Source organism: Heliangelus exortis, chromosome 2, assembly GCF_036169615.1.
Source record: "Heliangelus exortis chromosome 2, bHelExo1.hap1, whole genome shotgun sequence".
Classification (NCBI taxonomy): domain Eukaryota; kingdom Metazoa; phylum Chordata; class Aves; order Apodiformes; family Trochilidae; genus Heliangelus; species Heliangelus exortis.
Genome location: NC_092423.1, coordinates 48,216,128 through 48,222,127, shown reverse-complemented (window position 1 = coordinate 48,222,127; position 6,000 = coordinate 48,216,128). Strand labels below are relative to the sequence as shown.

Genomic DNA, 6,000 nt, shown 5'->3' with positions numbered 1-6,000 from the left:
CCTCCATCTGGTAAGATGGCAGGAAAAGATAACTTGCAGACCAGATTTTTTTACCTGTACCCCTAGAGCTGTATAGACCTCCTTAATTCTGCTTAGCTTCTGGCTTGCTGTGTCATTTGTGCCCACATGAAAGAAATAGCAGAGGGTAGTAGTGTGTGCTTGTTGTGGTGCCCTCTCAGTGATGTCTCTGATCTCAGCTCCCAGGAGGCAGCAGACCTCTCATGGCTCTCTGTCAGGTCAGGAGATGGGTTTCTCAGTGCCCTTTAAGAGAGAGTCACCCACCACAAGCACTGTCATTTCTTTCTGTGGTATCCCCTGTGTGCTGCTCTTAGAGTTACTTCCTGTAGCCCTTGCTCCTGGGCGTCTGTGGTTGGAACATCACATCCTATCTGTTTGTGGCTGGAATTGTGGAGGGTGGGGACTGAAGAGGAATCCTGCTATATACAGTCCAGAGTCAAATAACAGCAAATAGAATCCAAACAGAGTTAAAACAGACCCCAACAGAGCCTAATAGACTCCAATAACATCACAAGAAGGGCCCAGCAGAACAAAACAGAGCCCTAATTAGAGACCAGATAGAGTCAAATGGGGTTAAAGAGAATGAAATACATAGAATTACATAGAGTTACATAGAATCAAACTGAGTCAAGAGCCAGAAGTCAAACAGACTCAAATAGTCCAAAAAAAGAGCCCTAATAGAGCCCACAATAGGGTCAAATAGTGTAAAATAGAGGCAAGAGAGACAAAATAAGGCAAAGGGAATCAAATAAGGTCTAGAGTCAAATAGACTCCAATAGAATCCAAATGCAGTCCAAATAGAGTTTAAATTAAGCTGAGTCCAATAGATTCAAGAGTCAAATACAGTAAATTAGATGCAAATAGACTCTAAACAGAGTCAAAGTAGAGTCAAATAGCATCAAATAGTCAAAAAGAAAAAAAAAAAGAATTAAATAAGAATCAGAGTCAAATAGAGTCAAAATAGGGTCAATATGAGCCTAAACAGAATAAAAAATTAGAAAAATATAATCCAAAAGAGTCCAAATGTGGTTCAAAAAAAGAGTCCAAAGAGAGCAAATAGACAAAAAAGGAGTCAAACTGGAGTTCAAAAGAGTTAAATAGAGTCAAAAGCAAAACAGAGTCAAAAAGAGTCAATAGGGACAAAAAATAGTTCCAACAGAGTCCAATAGAGTCCTAACAGTCAAATAGTGTCCAAAAAGAGCCATACAGATTCCAAATACAGTCCAAACAGAGCCAAATGGAGACAAATAGAGTCCAAAGAGAGCTGAAGAGAGTTCAAAGAGAGTAAAATACGGCCAAAATAAAGCCCAAACTGAATCACATGGAGTCTGGCAGGCTTCCAGTAGAGACCAAATAGAAGCCAAAATGAAGCCAAGCAGAGCCAAAATAGAGCCCTAATTGAGTCAAATAGAGGAGTCCAATAGAGTTCAAATAGAGGCAAATTATGTCAAATACTGTCAAAGGCTGCCAGGGCTTATGACACAGAGCAGTCCCCAGCCTCTCTTTACCTGAATGAACATCATGAACATGACTTAGAGGACAGGGGTAAATGGCAGCAGACACCACAGGGGTGTCTATTCAGCCACACCTTCTCAGTTACCCTTGCATAACAGGTACAATGCTTTGCAAGGGGAACTGAGTGCTGACAAAGACAATGGTCCACCTAGCTTGAAGGTGTCACCAAGTCTGAATCAGACTACACCCATCAAAACCACTCCAGTAAAGAAAAAAAGGCAAGTCGTTGTCAGAGGCAACTCAGTTCTGAAATCTGCTGCCCTAGGCCCTGGGTTAAAAATATTCAGAGAGAGCTCCTTTTCCTAGTAAAGCCCTTGGACCCATTATTAATCTTTCAGGTTAGCAGTGATGAAGTGGTAATAAGAAGTCCAGAGGCAATGGAGAGAGACTTTAGGGCCTTAAAGCTACTGGTTAAGGGATCAGGAGTACTGGTGGTGTTCTCCTTTATCACTCCAGTTCCAGGGATCAGTGAAGGAATGAAACTCTCAAAGCAGGGAGAGGATCCTGATGATAGCAGGGCTGATGGATACAAGTCTAGAGCTGAAGGGGCAAGGGCACAAAACTAGGATTGCTAGAAATAAGCCTGGAGCCAGCACTTAAGTGTTTCAGGGATGGTGTGCTAGAGAGGTCTTTTCAGTCTGCCATTCTAGTGGAGGTAAGGGATGGAGATTGATGCAGAAAAAAAGATGTGTGAGAGTCATTGGTTGGTTAGTTACTGTGGAAGTGCCTGAGAACAGTCACCTAGGAATTAGGACTTCTCCTTGCCAAACGTGGCAGGACCATCAGCCCAACTGAAGTGCACCTACACAAATGTACACGGCATGGACAATAAACAAGAGGAACTGGAAACCATTGTGTAGCAGGAAAACTATGACACTGTTGCCATCACAGAAATACGGTGGGATGACTCACATGACTAGAGTGCTGTAATCAGTGTCTGCAACCTCTTCAGAAAGCACAGGCAAGGAAGGAGAGGTGGTGGGGTTGCCCTGTAAATTAAGGAGTGCTATGAATCAATCTGGCTGCAGCTGTCAAAGATAACAAGAAATGCTACTATAAATATCTTAATTACAAACGGAGGACTAAGGGGGAGAACCTCTGTCCCTCACTGGATGCAGGATGAAACAGTGATCAAAGATGAGGAGAAGGCTCAGATACTTAATGACTTCTTTGCCTCAGTCTTTAGTAGTAGGACCAGTTGTTCACTGGGTGTTCAGCTCCCTGAGCTGGAAGACAGGGATGGGCAGGGGCCTGAAGCTTCCATAATCCAAGAGGAGATAGTTAGCAACCTGTTGTACCACTTAGACATACACAAGTCTATAGGGCCTGATGGGATAAAGGGAGCTGGCAGAAGTGCTCACCACAACACTTTCCACCATTTACCAGCAGTCATGGCTAGCCAAGGAGGTCCCACTAACACTGGAGATTTGCAGAGTGGCCCCCATCTACAAGAAGGGCCAGAAGGAGAATCCAGAGACCTACAGGATTGTAAGCCTGACCTTGGAGTCAGAGAAGGCCATGGAGCAGATCATCCTGGGTGCTATTATGCAAAATAACCAGGTGATCAGACCCAGTCAGCATGGGTTCATGAAAGGCAGGTCCTGCTTGATGAGCCTGATCTCCTTCTTCGACAAGGTGATCCATTTAGCAGATGGGGGAAAGGCTGTGGATGTACTAAGGCTGGACCTTAGCAAAGCCTTCCACACTGTTTCTCACAGCATTCTTCTGGAGAAACTATCTACATATGGCTTAGACCAGTGTACACTTCACTGGGTAAAAAAACTGTCTGGCTAGTAAACTGGAGTTGTGGTGAATGGAGTTAAAACCAGTTGATGGCTGGTCACAAGTGGTGTTCCCCAGGGCTCAGTACTGAGTCCAGTTCTCTTTAATATCTTATTCATGATCTGGAGGAAGGGACTGAGTGCACCCCTCAGTAAGTCTGAAGATGAAACTAAATTGAGAGGAGGGAATACTGATCTTCCTGCAGATAGGAAAGCTCTACAGAGACCTGGGCAGGATGGATTGGTAAGCCAAGACCGATTGTATGAGATTTAATAGCACCAAGTGTTGGGTCCTGCACTTGGGCCACATCAACCCCATGCAACAAGACGTGGGGAGGAGTGGCTGGAAAGCTGCCAGGCAGAAAAGGACCTTGGGGGGCTTGATTGACAACCAGCTAAATATGATCCAGCAGTGTGCCCCAGGTGGCCAAGAAGGCCAATGGCGTCCTGGCTTGTACCAGAAGCAGTGTGGCCAGCAGGACTAGGAAAGTGATTGTCCCCCTGTACTAAGGCACTTGTGAGGCTGCACCTCAGATACTGTGTTCAGTTTGGGCCCCCCACTACAAGAAAGATATCAATGTGCTGGAGCAAATGCAGAGAAGGTAAAAAAAACTGGTGTGAAGGGCCTAGAGCCACAAGTCTTATGAGGAATGGCTGAGGGAACTGGGGTTTTCCAGTATGGAGAAGCGGAGGCTGAGGGGAGACTTTATTGTTCGCTATAGCTACTTGAAAGGATATTGTGGTAAGGTGGGGATTGCCTCTTTTCCACCAGTTACTAAACTGGTGATAGGGTGAGAGGAGGTGGTCTTATGTTGGAGAGAGGAGGTTTAGATTAGATACTAGAAGAAACATCTTCACTGAGAGGGTAATTAAAAACTGGAACAGGCTGTCCAGGGAGGTGGTTGAATCATCGTCCCTGGAGGTGTTTAAAAGACATACAGATTTTCTTAGCACTGGCCTTGGTAGAGTCAGGTTATGGTCGGACTTGATGATCTCAACAATCTTTTCCAACCAGAATGGTTCTGTGATTCTGTGAAAGAGAATAAAATTAAACTAAATAGATTCAAATCTAGTCAAGAGTCAAATCAAAGTAAATAGAGTCAGACACTCAGAGTACAAATATAGACCAAATAACATCCAAATAAAGCCAAAACAGATTCCAATAGATCCCAATAAAGGCCCAATAGAGACCAAATAGAGAACCAAGAGAGCGAAATACAGAGTCCAAATAGAGTCCTATAAAGTCCAAATAGTGCCCAATACAGTCCAAAAGAATCAGATAGTCACACAGAGTCCAACAGAGTCAAAAAGCATCGAAAAGGGTAAAATAAAATTGAGTCAAATGAAATTCAAATAGACTCAGAAACAAAAAGTCAAATACAGTCTTGAGGGAATAGAATCAAAATAGAGTTCAAACAGTCAAATAAGAGTCAGAATAGAGCCCAAAGAGAGTCAAAGAGAGACAGCAAAGAGACAAAAGAGAGTCCCAATAGTCAAATATTGTCCCACTAGAGTCAAATGGAATCAGAGTTAAATAGACCCAGAGTCCAAATAGAGTCAAATGGCATCAAATAGTATCACGTCAGACTCTAACAGAGTCCAATAGAGGAGCAGAGCCTAGAGTCAATTAGAGACCAAATAAAGTCAAATAGAGCACTATAGAGTACTTTAGAGTCCAAATAGTTTCCAAATAGAATCCAAATAGTCATTCAAGAGTCAGAGAGTCAATAGATCATCAAAATAACGTTCCAATATTTGTCCCAAATAGAAGCTATAAAGAGTAAAGTAAACTAAAGTAAAATAAAATCAAGATTTTAGGGAAAAGATTACAAAATAGCTGTGAGATTGACTGGAGTTTGATTTTTCTCCAGTGACAAAATACAAATTCATAGGAAAAAAAATACTTTCCCAAAAAGAGATAAAATCACATTATTAAAACCTTTGAGTTTTTTTCAAGAAAGAACCTTCTTTGTGCATCAGTCTGTTATCCACTTCTCTGTTTCTGTCAAAAGTTAATATTTTATGCCTACGGGTTGTTTTTTTTCAATATTAGTTACATATTTTAAAAATGGTAGTATCATCTGGGGACTGACCCAGTGTCTGACTCTGATCTGAAGGAGGCTGGGTTCAGCTGGCATCCTTTCTCTTGGCTCCATCAGCCCCATTGTTTGGGTTACTCTACATGGCAGGCTTCAGGAAGGATGTGTGGTCAAAATAGAGTGTGTCCTGTGAAGGAATTATGTTTACAGACGGGTGTGTTCATTCCCTGCTGTGTCTGAGAGAAAAATATTCACCAGGAAGAAAAAGAACAGCCCATAATTCATGATATTGCAAGAAACTCCACAGGCAAACTTGCCTGGAGAGGGTCGAGGTCATAGCATCTGTGCTGGAAACTAACGGTGCCATTAACTCCTTGCCATAAAAGAGAAACGTGGATCAGCCAGAATCCTTTTCCTCATCCAGTCTCAAGAGTTCACAGCTCCCAGCAAGATGTAGTGGATTTTTGACTTTCTGGAGCTCTCTGACTTTCCCTTGCCAGACTTTCAAGTGATATTTTTCAGGCTAAACTGAGGACTGCATCAGCCTGCTCCTGGCTACACTTGCACACTCTTTTAATGCTTGTGCACATCTGTGCTGAAAGAGAGTTAGAAAAATAAAATAAAATAAAATCCTGTTCCACCTGTAT

General features: G+C 42.7%; 1 long non-coding RNA gene across 1 annotated transcript; it reads left to right on the top strand.

The window, feature by feature from the left end:
- Window positions 1-670: 670 nt before the first annotated feature.
- Window positions 671-5,999, top strand: LOC139792531 (uncharacterized). Its single transcript, XR_011724302.1, has 2 exons — window positions 671-972; window positions 4,853-5,999. It is a non-coding gene; the product is annotated as an uncharacterized lncRNA (long non-coding RNA).
- The last annotated feature ends 1 nt before the right edge of the window (window position 6,000 follows it).